At 37.1% G+C, this 20,747-nt stretch overlaps 1 protein-coding gene across 2 annotated transcripts in view; it reads left to right on the forward strand.

Moving 5' to 3' along the window:
- Positions 1 to 20,747, forward strand: part of GRM7 (glutamate metabotropic receptor 7) — a 1,171,176-nt gene that overhangs the window by 205,743 nt on the left and 944,686 nt on the right. For both annotated transcript variants that reach the window (XR_006594805.1, XR_006594806.1), the window contains one exon: positions 2,575 to 2,668. The gene's annotated coding sequence lies outside the window, so the exon portion shown is untranslated. The remainder of the gene's footprint in view (positions 1 to 2,574; positions 2,669 to 20,747) is intronic.

The raw sequence follows: 20,747 nt of genomic DNA on the forward strand, positions 1-20,747 counted from the left end.
AACAAACCAATGGGAAAAAATAGGTGTAGGATGAAAAAAATGTTTACAGAAAAATAAATTATGGCTTTTGAATACTTGAGAAGATGCCAAGCTCTACTTACAACATAGAAACATAGAAAGCTGCATTGACCACCTTTTTCCATTCATCCATGAGAGGCATAGAAAAAGAAACATTCTCTTTCATTGTTACAATAGTAAATTGTGAAACTTCTGGGGCACCTGGGTGGCTCAGTCAGTTGAGCTTCCAACTTCAGCTCAGGTCATGACCTCATGGTTTGTGAGTTCGAGCCTTGTGTCAGCTTGCTGCTGTCAGCACAGTCTACTTCAGATCTTCTTTCCCTTTCTCTCTCTGCTCCTCCCCAGTTCATGCTCTGTCTCTCAAAAATAAATATATATATATATGTGTATATATATATATATATATATATATATATATGTATATATATATATATATATATACTATATACATATATGTGTGTATATATATATATACTATATACATATATGTTTATATATATACACATATATATATAAAAAATTAAAAATAAACTGTAAAACTTCTGCAAGAGGTCAGCTTGATAATAAATTTAATAATAGTTACCAACATTTAAAATGTACCTATGTTTTGGTTTAATAAATTCTATTTTTTTCTTCAAGCACTCTAAAATTTAAAATTTAATAGGTAATACAGAAAGATATGTATGAGAATCGTTACTCAAACATTTGTTGCAATAGTTAGAACTACTTTCAATGTTGAATAAGATTCTGGATTCAGTCTTGTGGTATAGCTTGATGATATCACTATTTGTGGTGGTATAGGCTTAGATTATATCTGGAAGAATTCACACAAAAAGGGTAATAGTGCTTATATATAAGAAAGCTAACAGGAGAACAAAGAAAGAAGGCATCTTACTTTTCCTGGATGTTACGTTTGTAAGTTTACTTTTTATTTTTAGACATTTATTCATTTATGAGAGACAGCACGAGCAGGGTAGGGGCAGGGAGACACAGAATTTGAAGGAGGCTCTAGGCCCTGAGCTATCAGCATAGAGCCCCACGTGGGGCTTGAGTGCACAAGCTGTGAGATCATGACCTGAGCTGAAGTGGGACGCTTAACTGACTGAGCTACCCAGATGCCTCGTGTTTGTAAGTTTTGATGGTATACTATGTGCATGTGTTAGTCATTCAAAAAAGAAATGGAAGAAAACATAATGGAAGTGCAAGGGCTGTAGGAGGCCCTTCATAAGTAGTGTTTATACTGACTGACTTACAGTATGAAATTTTCCTTTAAAACTTTAGTGTTATATGATTTTGTTTATTGGAATAGTTCTATTTAATTTTTGGAGGCTAATATACATATTGAATTGTTTGACTACACACAAACTTCCAAAATAGTTAACAAATCAAAAAGTTATCAGTTTTTCCAGCATTGATTTGGTGGCCTATTTATACTTAGTAAGATAGGAAAAAAATTGAAGATGATTTTTCCCCCAAACTACAGTTATCAAATCACCATTTCCTGCAGGCTTACCTGTTTATATTTGACTCAGAATTGTTGAATGCAGCCCATTTGCATAGGCCAGTTAATAAATCCTCCAAACATTTAATTTGTATGCAAGATATATCTAACCCACAGGCTCTCATCTATCTGGATTTAATTTGATACTCTATTTCTTTATTTTAGAACAGTCTGAATATTTACTACAAAGATTTTAGTTTCCACTAAAATTCTATCATGGACCTTTTCATTCACTTCACAAATATTTACTTAAGCTCTGGGTGTATGCACTATAGAAGATAGTGGAACAGAGAATTACATGTAAATATCATATTCTGAAGTGCCTTACAAGCCTCTGATTTTTTTGCTGTAATGTGAAATATTTATTTACATTGACATTCAACTTACATTTATTAGGTGGCACACACTGGGTTATAAAAATAAATGAGCCATGGTCTCTGATAATCTAGAAGTCTAGAGAGATACATGAATGATTAGTTATAATACAGTGTGGCAAATGCAGTATAGAAAGCAGAATAATATATATATGGCAAAGAAAAAGACTATATACCCCCACGTGGAGAGTGAAAAAGGGGAAATCTTGCTGGAGTTGGTGACTCTGAGTCTGAAGAGATGGGTTGTGCTTAAGGGAAAATAGAAAGAATATTGCCTAGTGGTGAAGCACTAGTTTTGAATCTCGGTTTCTAAAACTAACTACCTTCATGACCATGGGCAAGTTATTTAACTTGTTTAAAATAGTAATTATAATAGCCCATAACTGTCATTGTTGATTGAGGATTAAGTGAAATAATTAGAATAATACCTGGGGTGTAGTGAGTACACTATAAATATAAGCTAATATCTTATTATTAATTGGGGTAGAGCGGTAGGAAGAAGAAAAAAACCTCGTAGGTAAACAAGTTTACTGAGGCAGGAAAAGAAAAAGAGCTCTGTTACTGGGTGAAGTTCAAGGGAAGAATGACAAGTGATGATCTGGCAGGGACCAGATCACTGTGACCTTGAATGTCATCTTTAGGCACCTGGAAATCATGCTGATATGGGGATATTCTTTGCAGGGGAATATTGCAGAGATGTGATCCATGGGTCATGTGGATTCCTGCTTGAGACCAGGTTATCAGCAAAGAAGAGAGCGTCCAAGGTAGGGAGATGGTAAGTGAGCAAACAAGTCATTATTCACGATGCTTTTACCCATTTTTTTGAAATCCAGAACCTCTCTTTAAACAGTTAAGCCTTTCAATTTGCTAAAATGTCAGTTCACTTGAACATTATGGAGAATAAGGAAGTAAGTAAGAGTCTCCCCTGACAAATTATGCCCTCTCTCTGTCGATGTAAATGCTCTTTTAAATCACCCTTAAATTTCTCCTGTATTCCTGAGGAACTGGTTGGGAACCGAAGCAGGCTGTAATAATTTAATCTCCACATAAATTCATAAAGTGGAAGTGACAGGACAGAGTTTCCCCCTACTATATTCTGAATGTTCACATCTCATTTCTGGATGCCATTGAATCTTTGCCCATTAAAGGAACATCAGATTCTTACAAATCTGGTAACTTTCTTCTTATTTGATTTGATGTGGCATTCTGAAGAAATTCAGGACATTTTCCTTCTTTGCTTTTACACATTTGAATTCCGTGTAGATGCTTTCAAGGTCTTAGTTGCTGAATCTGCATTGTTGGGATGAAATCATGAGCCTTTTGATTTAATGTAAGAGCTTCATTATTCTCAGCTGTGTCATTTGGTGCCTGAAAATGCCATTAGGATTCATCTAAATAAACAAAACTCTCCTAAAATTTACTTTCTGTCTGAGAACAATAGGAAAAGTAGTGGGAAGGGTAAAGGAAGTTTAAAGAGGATGCACAGTGTAAGTGGGGGAATTGAATGAGAATAAAATATGTACATATTTTCTTGCCTGAAAACTTTGTCTCATGCCAACATTTTGAAAATTTCGGATAAGTTCAGAGAGAAACCCCCCTTTCCTTCCCAAAAAGGAAAAGTTAATATTAAAGATGTTAAGATATTTTCTCTTTTAGCTTGTGTTTACCTTGTATTTCATAAAGTTGAAATGGATGCTGATTCCTGTGACATTCATATATTTATTTATTATGTACTCTTTATGGATCAAATTTAGTGTATCAGAGAAGGTGGAACGAGTATCACGTACAATCTTACCTGTGAGATCAGGCTTTGAGATAATAAAACAATTACCTTTTCCAAAGAAAGATCTTACTATTAAAGTGCCTTAATGTAAATAAATAAATAAATAAATAAATAAATAAATAAATAAATAAATAAATTAAATAATTGAGAAGTAGAGCCTGGGAGGTTACCTAAGACTTCTGTTTTCTAAAGCGGTGATATATAGCAGAGCACTAAATATGATCTTGGGTATAATACTACAATGGAATTCAATTAAATGGAAACAAATAATCAGGAAAATGTTACTGTTTTAGTTCTCTTTTTGGTTCTTCTGATTATTTGAAGGCAGCGTTGTGTTAAAGCTGCCTTGTTGATGTCTTGAGAGCTGATGCTTTGCTTCTCTCCTTTAGTTCAGTGATGTCACCTTGAGACCTTAAAATTATCCATAGTAGGAGTATTTACACCACAGAAATCATAAAATACTGTAAGTCACCCTCCTTCCTCCAGTTGTTGTTAAGCATTGACCCCTGCATCTCTGGTGAAAGGGGATGGTTAATCCTTTAAAGACCCAGACCTGAGGCTCAGAGCCTTCTGTCCACATGTAGACTCTCTGAGCACCATTTTCCTTTCTTTGCCTTTAATTTTAGAGGTGTATTCAATTTATACCAGAATGATGGTGGTTTTGCCTTTAAAGTAATGAAATGTATGAAGATATGAAGTATCTTTCTATAAATATATTTATTTAAATCAATCTAGTAAGAAGGCTCAGCCCAGATTTTAGAAATGGTAATAATATAGGGGCACCTGGATGGCTCAGTTGGTTAAGTGTCTGACTCCGGCTCAGGTCATGATCTCTTGGTTTGTGAGTTCAAGCCCTGTGTCAGGCTCTGTGCTGACAGCTCAAAGCCTGGAGTCTGCTTTGGATTCTGTGTCTCCCTCTCTCTCTGCACTTCCCCCGCTCGTGCTCTATTCTATCTCTCTCTAAAACATATAATAATTAAAAAATTTTAAAAATTAAAAAAGGGGCGCCTGGGTGGCGCAGTCGGTTAAGCGTCCGACTTCAGCCAGGTCACGATCTCACAGTCCGTGAGTTCGAGCCCCGCGTCAGGCTCTGGGCTGATGGCTCAGAGCCTGGAGCTTGTTTCCGATTCTGTGTCTCCCTCTCTCTCTGCCCCTCCCCGTTCATGCTCTGTCTCTCTCTGTCCCAAAAATAAATAAACGTTGAAAAAAAAATTTTTAAAAATGGTTGTAATATAAATTGTATGTAAGTAAAGCCAAATCAAGAAAGTAGTACTGGTAAATCTAAATTTGGAGGCACACTGGTCTGGAAAGATTTCCAGTATTTATTACTATACAGTCAATGAGTCTTAGTCACAATTTTTACCCTGATAAACTAGCTTGGAGGAGTAAGGCCCAAGTATCAAAGAAGTATGCTTGCTTTCTCTCTCTCTTTCACTTTCTCTTTTTCTTCACCCAGTTCATGTTTCTGTGGAAACTAAAATAAGAATTTCTCTTTGTCTGAGCTTTGCCCTCTCTTGAATGGTTAGTCCTGTTTTAACGTTTGTAGTGGTCCTGTAGTTTTCTGCCTTATACATGAAACTTTTTCCTCCCGGTTCTTCTGTTAGGTCTCAGATGTCTTCCCAGGGCTCATGATGTGAATGTTGGGAAAAGAATTGATGGCTGGGGCAGGGAGCAGAGCAGGGCTGAGACACATGTTGGAAACTTTGTAGTTTCAGAGGCTTTATTTGTGGCTTGTTTTCCTCTGTGTTTGAGAGGAAAGGGGAACAGATAGCATAGGTGCTGGAACAAACTGTGGCAAGTATATTATCACTGTAATGTTGACTTTGATTGCCTCCTTTTGACTGTTTTATTGATATCTAAGATATATAAACAAGACCAACTCCTTCCCATAACTCAAACCAACAGCTGATTTATACAGCACTATATAGTCTCTTCCAGACATGAGCATCAGCATTCGGAAAGAAATGTGCTATTTAATCCCTTTTCTGACTGTCATTCTCTTCAAAGACACTATTTCTGGGAAGATATAAAGGTGAAAATATAAAGTGATGTGGAAAATAGTTTTAAAATTTGCCAGTGTTCAATATTTAGAAATCAGGAATTAGTTACTTCTCCTTGCTGGGGATTTCCACCCCCCCCCCCCCTTCAGTGTTCAGTCTTCTAGACAAGCCCAGGATGGAGACAAAATATTTTAGATGATTTGAAATAGAGGATAAGATTAAACCATCGTTCAAGTGATTTTTCAGTATGGTTTGCTCAAACATTTCATCTTGATTTCCATTTGCTCTTTATATAAAAATAAATCTAGGTAGATAGAAGCTGAGTCACCACTCGAGCATAAGACATTTTACATTGTCTTTCAAATACAAATGCTATTGTAATGACAATTGTGCACATAGAAAATGTCCACGTTTCCTTTTGTTCTCACACAACAGCTGCTATGTGCGTGCATTTGGATGTGTGTCTCTGCTCATGTTTGTATGGTACAGAATTATAGCATCCATTTGCTTTTCTGTTATATGACCTTCTATGATCCTCTGTCTTAAAACAGAGCAACTTCTATTTCAAAATAAATATTTTGTTGAAGGAAACTTTGTGGACTGGAGAGCCTGTGGGGTTTCTCTGGAGAAACTTGTACAGGAGGCTGCCATGGTAAATCTATACTGTAGGTTCATTTACCAGCAAAATAATATGCCAGACGCAGTGAGAGAAACATCTGAGCCTGTTGGAAAAGGAGGTTGACAGGTGGCAGGAGGCAGGCTCAGACCTGTGAGTACAAGACTTTATTTGATGCTGAGGACAACTATGGGTGAGAGATACCAGCATTGCTGGGAGAAAGACCTATGCCCCTTATGAGGCAGGCCCTTCTTCACATACTGACACAGGTAGCATATACACAGATAAAAAAACATAATTGAAAGGCCCTTGGCTTTGTCAACAGCATAGCCTCAGAGACTCACTGCTGCATGAATGAATGAATGAATGAATGAAAGAAAAGAAAGAAAGAAAGAAAGAAAGAAAGAAAGAAAGAAAGAAAGAAAGAAAGGTATATATATATAATCAAAATATTTTATAAATGAATGTGGAGAAGTTCTGAGTGGGCATAATTTTCAGACACCCAATATTTTTTCTAAAGCATTATCTAAAAATTCATACACTGGGATGAAAATGTTATTTAGGAAAGGGGGAATGGAGACTGAACAAGAGGGAAGAAAATAGGAATTAACTCTCTGTTTCTAGGATCATTACATGTTGCATTTGACTCCATGCATAATAACATGTTGCTAAAATAATATCAAGTCATAGGTTCCTCTTTTTATAGAAGAAAACATCGGAACCCAGAACAGGACACCCAGTTTTGATTGGCCTTAGACTGGAATCCAGTTTCCCCATATGCTCTCCCTGTGGACATTTTGCTATTCCTATATGTACAACAAAAATATGACCATAGCAAACATTAGTTATATATATTATGTAGTCATCACCAAAATATATTCACTGTATTTATCTAAGGCAGAAATTTACTCGATTTTTTTTTATAAACCTTTGCACAAAGAAGTATCAGTTGGAACATATATTCAAAGCTTTCTCTCATGCGTAGTTTAAACTATTAGATGTTTAAAAGAATTCACACATTAGGGTGGCCTTTCTGCTCTTTACTTTCTGGAGATTGTGGTAAGTGTGAACTTGAAGGGGCATTTCCAAACTGTGCAAGTTTGGGCCCATATTCTCCTTCTGTACATCTTGGAGAAGTGGACAGAAAAGCACTGAAGATAAGGTGAGGCTAAACAGAATCTGTCTCCAGGCAAACACACTTCATCCTGTAACTACCTCTTTCCCAGCTTCAACTGTAACTCCCTTGGAACATTGTTTCTTGCCAGGTCAACACTTTCAGGCAGGTTAGATGACCCCTCCTGTTCCCACAGCATCTTGTGCCAGACTCTGTGTTGAACGAGACTCCAAATTCTTTGAGTATGGCCCAGTAGCCACTGTAATTCCAGACACAAGGTGAAGCTCAGGTAGTGTTGGTAAAATAATTGTATCTAAACAATTTCCCCCAATATGAAATTCCCCATTCCCTGCCATCGTTTGTCATTGCCTTAGAGAGAGCCACTTGCATTTTCTAGCTTGATTGCCCAATATCCATTCTTTAATTACATGAGTTACTTGAGATTGAAATCTTCATTTGAATAATTATGGTGAATGTTTGTTTGAGCCTGACAACGTAGACTAGAAGTCAAAGCCTTGAGGTTACCAAGCCCCAGGGTCTAGAGCCACAAAAGCCTGTTTTGTTATCCAGGATCAGCTGCTTATTCTCTCAGAGCTTTGGTTTCTTTGCATGTGTAAAAGAAAATTCCATTATTTCCTCATAGCGTTGGGGTGAAATATATCCACACAAGTGTTTCATATGTATTTAGCTGTTACTGTGACTTACCAGTCACAAGTTAGTTTATTTACACCTGTTATCCCTAAATTACATAGAACCGTGATTCAAACTGGGCATTTTGATTCTCATTCTCACTCTCCTCAATTAACTCTCCTCTCCAATACTCTTTGCCATCAATTGAGGTAAAATATCTAAGTATTTTGAAATATAGCAATATTACTTATAAGGCTACAAGTACAGACTTGTAAGCCTTATAAGGCTTATAGTACAGACAGTTAGTGTTCCTAAAATAGATGTGTAGCCTGAATCTTTAATTAATAAGCAAGACAAGAGTGACATGGGGAAATCCAAAGGTATATTCTACCCATGGAAGAAAGAGGAAAAGTGGCCCAGAGACATATGTCAAAGGGATGGGGAGAGAAGTTGGGATTGGCTAACAGAATTACATCCTTTCCTACTTACCTGGCTTTACTTCAGGTGGTTTTCTCAACCTAGAATTCCCATTCCAACCTCCCATTCTTCCACTCTCCCCACATTCACCTCCCACTACATTCTCTTAGCTGGTAGAAATCTGCTCCTTTAAGGTTCTGTATAAGATCCACCTTCCCCTGATTTATCCTTGGGTTTCTCAATTACTGCCTAACAAATTAATCATTTCTTCTTCTCTGCTCCCACAACTCTCTTGTTTTACTTCTATTTCAGGGTTTCTTAGTTTGGCATTCTTGATATTTTGGACTATATAATTATTTTTTTAGGGCTGTTCTGCATTAAAAGATGTTTAGCAGCATCTCTGGCCTTTAGTCCTTGGATGCAGTAGCACTCCTTCCCCAGTAGTGACAATCAGAAATGTCTTCAGACATTGTCAAACATCCCCTATCAACCAAAACCACCTCTGGTTGAAAGTTACTGGTCTTTTATCTATTGTAACCCAGTTTTATGGTAGTCTTATACCTGAGCACATTGTTCCAGTTTTTACTTTGGAAAATATTCTTCTGTATCTCAGTTTTTCTTAGGTTTTATGAGCATTGTAGTCATCTGTGTGTGTGTGTGGGGGGGTGCTTATTAAAACCCCAGTCACTGGCCCCTTCCCACTTTTCCTCAAGCTTCTAACTCAGTTAGTCTGGGTGAGATCCCAATGCATCACCTTTCTAACACATTTCATAACGTGCCACCAGTGATGTGTCTACTGCTGTTCTGGTGACCACACTTTGAGAATAATTGTCAATATCACGGCTCAGCACTTCTGCTTCAGCTTTTGCTAATTAGATCCCTGTTAAGCAGGACCATAATTTCTTTGTTGTTTCTCTCTGCGCCCAGCCCTGTGCTTTGCACGTAGTAAGCCTACGTTGAATTGAACAAATAAATCAATGAATCTGAAAGTACTTTGCTAAAGATTAAAGGGATTTACAGATATAAAGTGTCATTAGTAAGGTACTGGGATATGTGAGAATTTGGGGTCAGGTGAAGATAGTTCTGTTTCCAGAAGTGTTTTGACAGAGTGTTAAATCAAATGCCTCCACTGAATTTGAATTCATTGTGAGTCAGACAAAGGATTGCTGTAAATTATTCTGTTGTCATGGCATATCAAGGAAGTTGATGGATAAAGGGACATGCTAATGAGACTCTAAGTGACAATGCGAAATGAAATCAATGGTCTCTGAGAGACTTCTTTTCAACAGCATTGGGGAAGCATCTATTCTCATCATTGCCAATTATCAGGATCACTAAGCTTTCTAAAGATGTGCATTAACTTGCAAAGATCCTGTTCTTCTGGACCATATCTGCCCAGATATTGGGAGGAAAAGTGGTGAGGGACCATTTTGGGAGTGTAAAAAGGGAGAACGTTTTCACTTCTATGCATGCTATAGCCATGTTTATATTTTCTAAAAGAATTCACACCTAATACCTTCTGCAATCCCTGTATAACCCCTTGAAAGTAAGTAAGACAAGTATTTTTTTACATGTTTAGAAAGAGAAACAGAGGCACACAATCTTTACTGACACAGAAACTCTTCTAGATGAAAAAGAGAAACAGAGGCATAGAATCTCTAATGAAGACCAAAAGTAAACCTTTAAATGAAATACAGTGTTTAAAATAGAGCTAATGTGAGAAGATAAGTACAGTAAAACCTTGGTTTGTGAGCATAATTTATTCTGAAAATGCTTGTAATCTAAAGCATTTGTATATCAAAGCAAATAAGAAATAATGGAAACTCAGATGATTCGTTCCACAACCCAAAAATATTCCTATAAAAATGATTACAATACTGAAATAAAATAAAAAATAATAAATAAAATACAAAATATAGTATGAAGAAAAATAAACAAATTAACCTGCACTTACCTTTGACTTGTTTTATTTTTATTTTTTTAAATTTACACCCAAATTAGTTAGCATATAGTGCAACAATGATTTCAGGAGTAGACTCCTTAGTGCCCCTTACCCATTTAGCCCGTCCCCCCTCCCACAACCCCCCAGTACCCTCAGTTTGTTCTCCATGTTTATGAGTCTCTTTTGTTTTGTCCCCCTCCCTGTTTTTATATTATTTTTGTTTCCCTTCCCTTATGTTCATCTGTTTTGTCTCTTAAAGTCCTCATATGAGTGAAGTCATATGATTTTTGTCTTTCTATGACTAATTTCACTTAATACCCTCCAGTTCCATCCACATAGTTGCAAATGGCAAGATGTCATTCTTTTTGATTGCCGAGTAATACTCCATTGTGTGTGTGTGTGTGTGTGTGTGTGTGTGTGTGTGTGTGTGTATACATTCATACATACTGGAAGTCTTAGCCTCTGCAAGACTCGCATACACACACACACACACACACACACACACACACACACACCGCATATTCTTTATCCATTCTCCATCAGATGGACATTTGGGTTCTTTCCATACTTTGGCTACATATAGTGCTGCTATAAACATGGGGGTGCATGTGTCCCTTTGAAACAGGACACCTGTATCCTGTGGATAAATGCCTAGCAGTGCAATTGCTGCATCTTAGGGTAGTTCTATTTTTAGTTTTTTGAGGAACATCCATACTGTTTTCCAGAGTGGCTATACCACCATGCATTCCCACCAACAATGCAAAAGAGATCCTCTTTCTCCACATCCTCGCCAACATCCATTTTTGCCTGAGTTGTTAATGTTAGCCATTCTGACAGGTATAAGGTGGTATCTCATTGTGGCTTTGATTTGTATTTCCCTGATGATGAGTGATGTTGAGCATTTTCTCATGTGTCGATTGGCCATCTGGATATCTTCTTTGGAGAAGTGTCTATTCATTTCTTTTACCCATTTCTTCACTGGATTATTTGTTTTTTGGGTGTTGAGTTTGATAAGTTCTTTATAGATTTTAGATACTAAACCTTTATCTGATATGTCATTTGCAAATATCTTCTCCCATTCTGTCAGTTGCCTTTTAGTTTTGCTGATTATTTCCTTCACTGTGCAGAAGCTTTTTATTTTGATGAGGTCCCAGTAGTTCATTTTTGCTTTTGTTTCCTTTGCCTCTGGAGACCTGTTGAGTAAGAAGTTGCTGTGGCCAAGATCAAAGAGGTTTTTGCCTGCTTTCTCCTCTAAGATTTTGATGGCTTCCTGTCTTACATTGAGGTCTTTCATCCATTTTGAGTTTGTTTCTGTGTATGCTGTGAGAAAGTGGTCCAGGTTCATTCTTCTGCATGTCACTGTCCAGTTTTCCCAGCACGACTTGCTGAAGAGACTGCCTTTATTCCATTGGATATTCTTTCCTGCTTTGTCAAAGATTAGTTGGCCATACATTTGTGGGTCCATTTCTGGGTTCTCTATTCTGTTCCGTTGATCTGAGTGTCTGTTCTTGTGCCAGTACCATACTGTCTTGATGATTACAGCTTTGTAATACAGCTTGAAGTCTGGTATTGTGATGCCTCCTGCTTTGGTTTTCTTTTTCAAGATCACTTTGGCTATTCCAGGTCTTTTCTGGTTCCATAGAAATTTTAGGATTATTTATTCTAGCCCTATGAAGAATGCTGGTGTTACTTTGATAGGGATTGCATTCAATATGTGGATTGCTTTGGGTAGTATCGACATTTTAACAATATTTGTTCTTCCTATCCAGGAGCATGGAATCTTTTTCCATTTTTTTGTGTCTTTTTCAATTTCTTTCATAAGTTTTCTGTAGTTTTCAGTGTATAGATTTTTCACCTGTTTGGTTAGATTTATTCCTAGGTATTTTATGGTTTTTTGTGCAACTGTAAATGGGATCAATTCCTTGATTTCTCTTTCTGTTGCTTCATTGTTGGTGTATAGGAATGCAACCGATTTCTGTGCATTGATTTTATATCCTGCAACTTTGCTGAATTCATGAATCAATTCTAGCAGTTTTTTGGTGGAATCTTTTGGGTTTTCCATATAGAGTATCATGTCATCTGCAAAGAGTGCAATTTTGACCTCCTGGCTGATTTGGATGCCTTTTATTTATTTGTGTTGTCTGATTGCAGAGGCTAAGACTTCCAGTACTATGTTGAATAACAGTGGTGAGAGTGGACATCCCTGTCTTCTTCCTGACCTTAGGGGGAAAGCTGTCAGTTTTTCCCCATTCAAGATGATATTAGCATTGTTCATATATGGCTTTTATGATCTCGAAGTATGCTCCTTCCATCCCTACTTTCTTGAGGGTTTTTATCAAGAAAGGATGCTGTATTTTGTCAAATGCTTTCTCTGCATCTGTTGAGAGGATCATGTGATTCTTGTCCTTTCTTTTATTGATGTGATGAATCACGTTAATTGTTTTACAGATATTGAACCAGCCCTGCATTCCAGGTGTAAATCCCAATTGGTCGTGGTGAATAATTTTTTTAATGTATTGTTGGATCTGGTTGGCTAATATCTTACTGAGGATTTTTGCATCCATGTTCATCAGGGAAACTGGTCTATAGGTCTCCTTTTTAGTGGGGTCTCTGTCTGATTTTGGAATCAAGGTAATGCTGGCTTTATAGAAACAGTTTGGAAGTTTTCCTTCCATTTCTGTTTTTTGGAACACCTTCAAGAGAATAGGTGTTAACTCTTCCTTAAATGTTTGGTAGAATTCCCCTGGAAAGCCATCTGACCCTGGACTCTTATTTTTTGGCAGATTTTTTTATTACTAATTTGATTTCTTTACTGGTTATGGGTCTGTTCAAATTTTCTATTTCTTTTCTTTCAGTTTTGGTAGTATATATGTTTCTAGGATTTTGTCCATTTCTTCCAGATTGCCCATTTTATTGGCATATAATTGCTCATAATATTCTCTGATTATTGTTTTTATTTCTGTTGTGTTGTGATATCTCCTCTTTCATTTTTGATTTTATTTATTTGAGTTCTTTCCTTTTTATTTTTGATCAAACTGGCTAGTGCTTTATCAATTTTGTTAATTCTTTCAAAGAACCAACTTCTGGTTTTATTGATCTGTTCTACTGTTTGTTTTTTTGTTTTTTTTTTTTTTTTTTTTTTTTTTTTTTTTTGGTTTTGATAGCATTAGTTTCTGCCCTAATCTTTATTATGTCTTGTCTTCTGCTGGTTTGGGGTTTTATTTGCTGTTCTTTTCCCAGTTCCTTAAGGAGTAAGGTTAGGTTGTGTATCTGAGATTTTTCTTCCATCTTTATGAAGGCCTGGATTGCTAAATACTTTCCTCCTATGACCACCTTTGCTGCATCCCAGAGGTTTTGGGTTGTGGTGTTATCATTTTCATTGACTTCCATATACTTTTTAATTTCCTCTTTAACTGCTTGGTTAGCTCATTCATTCTTTAGTAGGATGTTCTTCAGTCTCCAAGTATTTGTTACCTTTCCAATTTTTTTCTTGTGGTTGATTTCAAGTTTCATAGCGTTGTGGTCTGAAAATATGCACGGTATAATCTCCATCTTTTTGTACTTAGGGATGATTTGTGTCCCAGTATATGGTCTATTCTGGAGAATGTTCCATGTGCACTGGAGATGAATGTATATTCCACTGCTTTAGGATGAAATGTATTGAATATATCTGTTAAGTCCATCTGGTCCAATGTGTCATTCAAAGTCATTGTTTTCTTGTTGATTTTTTGATTAGATGATCTGTCCCTTGCTGTGAATGGGGTGTTGAAGTCCCCTACTATTATGGTATTACTATCAATGAGTTTATGTTTATGATTAATTGATTTATATATTTGGGCATTGCCACATTTGGTGCATAAATGTTTATGATTGTTAGGCCTTCTTGGTGGATAGACCCCTTGATTATGATATAATGCCCTTCTGCATCTCTTAATACAGTCTTTATTTTAAAGTCTAAATTGTCTGATATAAGTATGGCTACTCTGGCTTTCTTTGGTTGACCATTAGCATGATAGATGGTTCTCTATCCCCTTGTTTTCAATCTGAAGGTGTCTTTAGGTCTAAAGTGGGTCTCTTGTAAACAGCATATAGATGGATCTTGTTTTCTTATCCATTCTTTTACCCTATGTCTTTTGATTGGAGCATTTGGTCCGTTGATGTTTAGAGTGAGTACTGAAAGATACGAATTTATTGCCATTACGATGTTTGTAGAGTTGGAGTTTCTGGTGGTGTTCTCTGGTCCTTTCTAATCTTTGTTGCTTTTGGTATGTATGTATGTATGTATGTATGTATTTCTCTCTCTCTGTGTATATTTGATCTTTTCTCCCCTCAGAGAGTCCCCCTTTAAATTTCTTGCAGGGATGGTTTAGTGGTCACAGACTCCTTTAATTTTTGTTTGTCTGGGAAACTTTTTATCTCTCCTTTTATTTTGAATGACAGCATGGCTGGATAAAGAATTCTTGCCTGCATATTTTTCTGATTTAGCACACTGAATATATCCCACCACTCCTTTCTGGCCTGCCAAGTTTCTGTGGATAGGTCTGCTGCGAACCTGATCTGTCTTTCCTTGTAGGTGAGGGACTTTTTTTCCTTGCTCGTTTCATGATTCTCTCCTTGTCTATTTTGTGAATTTGACAGATACGCCTTTTTGATGGTCGGTTTTTGTTGAATCTAATGGAGGTCCTCTGTGCTTCCTCGATTTTGATGTCTGTGTCTTTCCCCAGGTTAGGAAGGTTTTCTGCTATGATTTGCTCATATAACCCTTCTACCCCTCTTTCTCCCTCTTCCTCTGTTGGGACCCCTATGATTCTGATCTTGTTCCTTTTTAATGAGTCACTGATTTCTCTAATTCTTAAATCATGCTCTTTTGCTTTAATCTCCCTTTTTTTCTGCTTTGTTATTGTCTATAAGTTTGTCCTCTGTATTGCTGATTCTTCGTTCTGCCTCATCCAACCTTGCCACCACTGCATCCATCCATGAATGCGGCTCAGTTAATAGCATTTTTAATTTCATTCTGACTATTTTTTTACTTGTTTTATCTCTGCAGAGAGGGATTCTAATCTGTTTTTGACTCCAGCTTGTGTTCTTATTATCGTGATTTTAAATTCTGGTTCAGACATCTTGCTTGTATCTGTGTTGGTTAAATCCCGGGCTGTTGTTTCTTTGTGCTCTTTCTTTTGGGGTGAATTCCTTCGTTTTGTCATTTTGAATGAAGAAAAGGAATTAATGAAGTAGAAAAATTAAAATTAAAAAATTAAAATTAAAAATATTAAAATTAAAAAATTAAACACACACACACACAAAACTAATAAATGATTCAAGAGCCTAGGTGTGTTTTGGTCTGGATGTTGAAAGTGGTTTGACAGATAAGGGGGAAAGAAAGGAAATCATTTGGGAATTTGAAAAAATGAATATACTGAAGTAGACTAAAATGAGATAATGGGAGTAAAATAGAATTTGAAAAAATCTACACAAAATAAAGAATATAGTAGGAAAAATATAAAAATATTTTTAATAAAAATTTTTAAAAATGAATTTTTTTCTCTTATTGTATTCAAAAAAAAGAAGAAAATGAAAAAGAAAAAAGAAAACGAAATCATTTGAAAATTTGAAAAAGTGAATACACTGTAGTAGGCTACAATAAAATCATGGAAGTAATATAGAATTTGAAAAACTTTACATAAAAGAAAAAAATATAGTAAAAAAATAAAGAAAAATATTTTTAATAGAAATTGAAACTAAAAATGAAGTTTTTAACTTTCTGCATTCAAGAAAACGAAAAGAAACAAAAAAGAGGAAAAAGGAAAAGCAAAAAGAAAACAAGGAAATCATTTGAAAATTTTAAAAAGTGAATACACTGAAGTAGTCTAAAATAGAATGATGGAATTAAGATAGAATTTGAAAAAAGTTATACAAAAATAAAAAATATAGTAAAAAAATTAAAGAAAAATATTTTTAATAAAAATTGAAAATAAAAATGAATTTTTTCTTTCTGTGTTCAAGAAAAAGAAGTGTAAAAGAGAAAAATTAAATAAAGAAAGAAAATTGAATAGATGAACCTGCTGACAGATTGAAGTAGGACTGAAATTACTTCATTTTCCTCTAGAAGTCTGTCTATGGTAGCACTTTATAGTCCATAAACTCTAAGCCGGTGGTGAGACTTGTGTTCTTGAAGAGCAAAGTTGGCCCAGTTGGGCGGGGCTCAGTGTAACAGGTCCGCTCTCCACTAGGTGGCGCTGCTAGCCTACTGGGGTGAATTGTTACAGTGCTGGTAGGTGCGTATGCGCACCTGCAGGAGTGGTGAAAATGGCATCACCCAGCTACCCAGTCTCTAGTATGGGAACTCTGTTCTCTCAGATCAGCATTGAGGCACCCGTCCTCTGTCTTCAGCTTTCATCCACTCCCTGCTTCTTCACTGTCTGTGACCAAGCCCCAGGCAGTACCTCTCTACCGAGTTTTGTCTCAGATGCGCTTGTTTTCCCCGGCCCCTTACTTCTGAAGGACTGCGGCTTTGACCCATTCTGCCCCTCTGTGGGAGGGTCTCACCAAGCAATGGCCAAATGCCGGCTGCACCCAGGAACACCTGCTGGACTCTGCTGCCACCGGTGCCCCAAGACTGTGGCCAGGTGCCAGCCAGCCCCAGAAAAAGTTCACGAGATAGTGTAGCAGCAGCTTTTCAGGGATTATGGAAAATCACAACACACATCTGGCATCAAGTTTCACCCTTAACATCCTTGTTCCAGCACCAGCAAATGTGGCCATTTTCTGGGGTCTGCTGGGACCAGGTGGCTTCAACAGTCTCTACCAAATGTCCTTCCAGCAGTGGAACTGATTTTTCCCTGTGGCCTGAGAACCTCCCGGACCCCACTCTGTTCCTGGAGATTCGCCCTTCCTACCAGAGCACCACCAGGTATGGAGCTGCTCCCCTTGTTTACAGTCTTATTGGAATTTAAACCCTCTCCTTTCTCCTTTCTCCCTTTTTTGTTTAGTCCCTGTGGCTGTTTCCAATTTTCCACTTTCTCTCCAGCTGCTTTTGGGGAGGGGTGTTTTTCCCGTATTCTCCCCCGCCCTAGTCTCCATCCTCTCTCTGCCTGCAAAGGCGGCTCCCTGCCCACCGCTGGCTTCTTTCTCCCTAAGTTCACCTCTCCGTGCCATGTACCTGCTGAATTCTGTGGTTCAGGTTGTGCAGATTGTTGTGTTAATCCTCCAATCAGTTTTCTAGGTGTGTAGGATGGTTTAGTGTTGGTCTGGCTGTATTTCATGGACTCGAGACACACAAAAAACCTCCTTGCTGTTCTGCCATCTTGGCTCCTCCCCAACCTGCACTTACCTTTGAAAACCTTTGTGGCTGGTGTGAGGGAGACAAGAGAGAGGAGGGTTATTGTGTAGGACGACTTTCACTACCACTAACGGAATCACTCCTGTCTCCTGGCTCAATGGCATCATTTTCTGCATGAGAGTCATTGTATACACTTGCGCACATCTTGACCAATGTGCAGTAATAATCAGCTCTTGTCATATAATGTATTTAATGTAACTGGCAATAAGTTGGCAGAGGAAAGGGTCTATATATGCAGGCAGCCTGACAAAGAATGAAGCAAAACATTCCTAAGCTTACTCTTGTATGGAAAAGCAAAGGACTGTCCATAGGTGCTTGGAAGTGACAAAAAATACACTAGTGCCAGTTGTGGGCACCTTCCAATATTCTGAAAAATCACTGAGATCTGCCAGACACCATGGCCTGAGACTGAGCATCCAAGCACGGGAGACTATTACCCACAATCCCGCAGAGAGAGACAGAGACAGAGACAGAGACAGAGACAGAGAGAAGAACCATTGGCTCACCTGTGATTATGTGACATCTGGCATCACGTACTACTCGTATTGCAAGACATTGCTCTTTTATCAAGTTAAAATTGATACTCTTCAGGTCTGCTGAAATGTCATCTCTTCCAAGAGGCCATTTCTGAGTACATACTCTCTTTTAAGTTATACCCTATCCTCTCAGACCTGTCACCCTGCTGATTTCATTCATGGAGCTCATCACCATCTGATACTGGCTTGTGAATTTTTTTCTCTCTCATTGGGATGTAAATTCCTTAAGGGTACAGGCATCTGTTGGCTTATCTATCCTAATATTGAGAGCACCTTAGCACAGTGCTTCAAAATAACAGAAATTTAGTGTGTATTTGTTGACTGAATGGATTCATCCTCCCTTTATTGAGTTCCTGCCATGGGCCATGTGCCAATAATAATATTAAACACAGCTGTTGCCTCAAATAAACTAATTCTTGATGCCTTGAGATCATACTAAGCAGGGCCAATCTCTGTTTTCCCCTTGTAGCACATTATTAGTCTTTTACTGATCTTGTATTAATAATATTGCAGCTGCTAAAAGATGCCAATGATCAACAGATCATTTAATTTAATAAGAAGAAATAGAGCATAATTATTAACAGAATGGGTGTTGGAGCCAGATTTCATGGTTCATTTCCCAGTTTTGCCATTTACTTCCAGTGTGGCTTTGGGCAAGTTACTTAACCTCTCTGAGGCTCACCTTCATTTTCTGAAATAGAGATAATAATATTCATCTTTGTTCTAAAGCCTTAATAAGTTTGTGTGTGTAACGTGCTTAAAAGTAGTGTCTCATCTATACTGAGTACATTATTAATATTAATTGTAATTATTATATATAGCCACAGATGAGAGTGCCACTTAAAAATGAGATTCCATATAGATTAAGTTATTGAAATTCAGGAGATCACCCCAAAAGCCATGATCGCCATTGAGAAATATTAAGAGACGCAGGGTGAGGATATCTTAGACTTATACATGTTAAGCTAATATATTTTGCCTTAACTTTACTCTGAAACCCATTTAGATTACATGTGGAGAACATATTTCAATTTCAAAGTAAACGGAATGAACTTAAGAAAATTAACAGCTCTCATAAGATGTCGTGTAATAAAGCATAAAGCCATCTTTGATAGTTTGTGCTGAAAAGAGTGATGTATGTTTCCACACATTCTAAGCATGCTTTCATTTAAAGGGACTTATTCTCTTTCTCCCTCTTTCTGCCCCTCCCCCCCAGGCACGCTCCCTCACATGCATGCTCTCTCTCAAAAAATAAATAAATAAACATTAAAAAATTATTATAAAAAAAAGGGGGAGTGCCTGGGTGGCTCAGTGGGTTAAGCATCCAGTTGGTAATTTAGGCTCCGGTTATGATCTCAAGGTTCCTAAGATCTGTGCTGAGATCTGAATCTGTGGGATTCTCCCTCTTGCCCCTCCTCTTCTCACACATGCTCACTTGCTTTCGCTCAAAGAATAAATTAACATTAAAAAAATCATTATAATGGGACTTAGAATGTTTCCACATGGCTCCAACAGCCAGGGGAGGAATAAATACAGAGATGGGCTACATCTCAAGCAGGGGTTATGGGCATATCATAAGTACTGCCTTAGCAGCAATAGCTTTTGGCTCAAAGGATTAGTCTAGAATCACTGAACAGAGATGAAATCAAGGTAGAAACTCAACATCTGAGCAGAAAGCAATTGAAAAGTTTAAAGAAAACACACAACAAAATATTGGTCAATATAAACACTAATAACCCCATGCATGCCAAAAATGATTGCATGTAAACAACTCACTTTAAAAATGATAACAAATTTTTTTTGACCTTTATTTTGTTAATGTATCACTTCTGCCATGTGAAAATGTTTGACATCTCTAACTGAAAATTAAGGTTCTGGAAAAAGATAACAGCAATAATAATTTAGGTTCTACAATGCAGTAACAGACCATTTGAAATGTGTATGTTCATGTTAACCAGAAAATAGGTTTTCTGATCTTAATTTTGCAGATAAAGTATGTGTCTTTGGTTAAATGTTTCCCAAACCTTTTCCAGATTGTTAAAGAAGTCATCATGCTATAACTCGATCTATTTAATCTTGTTTATATTCTCTCTATATAGCAGCCACTAGCAGTTCCCACTTACTCATTTCCAGACTTTTCACAATTACTGCCAAAAAGCATATCCATTTGACTGTTCTGTTGCAATTTTGCTACTTCTTTTATTATACTTCTCAATCTTACTCCTGCTCCTGTAAAATTTAGACTGTTAATCTGTGTCTTTTATATAATCTGTTAACCTGCAGATGACATGATGTCTACTTTATATCTAGGCCTCACCATCTACCATTGACTTCCAAATGTCATCTTACTCACTGAAAATCCCCTATTTGTCACTTCTGCAATAATTTCACCTATAAATGTCCTAATTAATAGGCCAATTATTTTCCTTGTTAATTTTTCAAAGGCAAAATCTCAAATTATAAATTCTTGTCATGGA

The sequence above is a fragment of the Felis catus genome, chromosome A2, assembly GCF_018350175.1.
Source record: "Felis catus isolate Fca126 chromosome A2, F.catus_Fca126_mat1.0, whole genome shotgun sequence".
NCBI lineage: Eukaryota > Metazoa > Chordata > Mammalia > Carnivora > Felidae > Felis > Felis catus.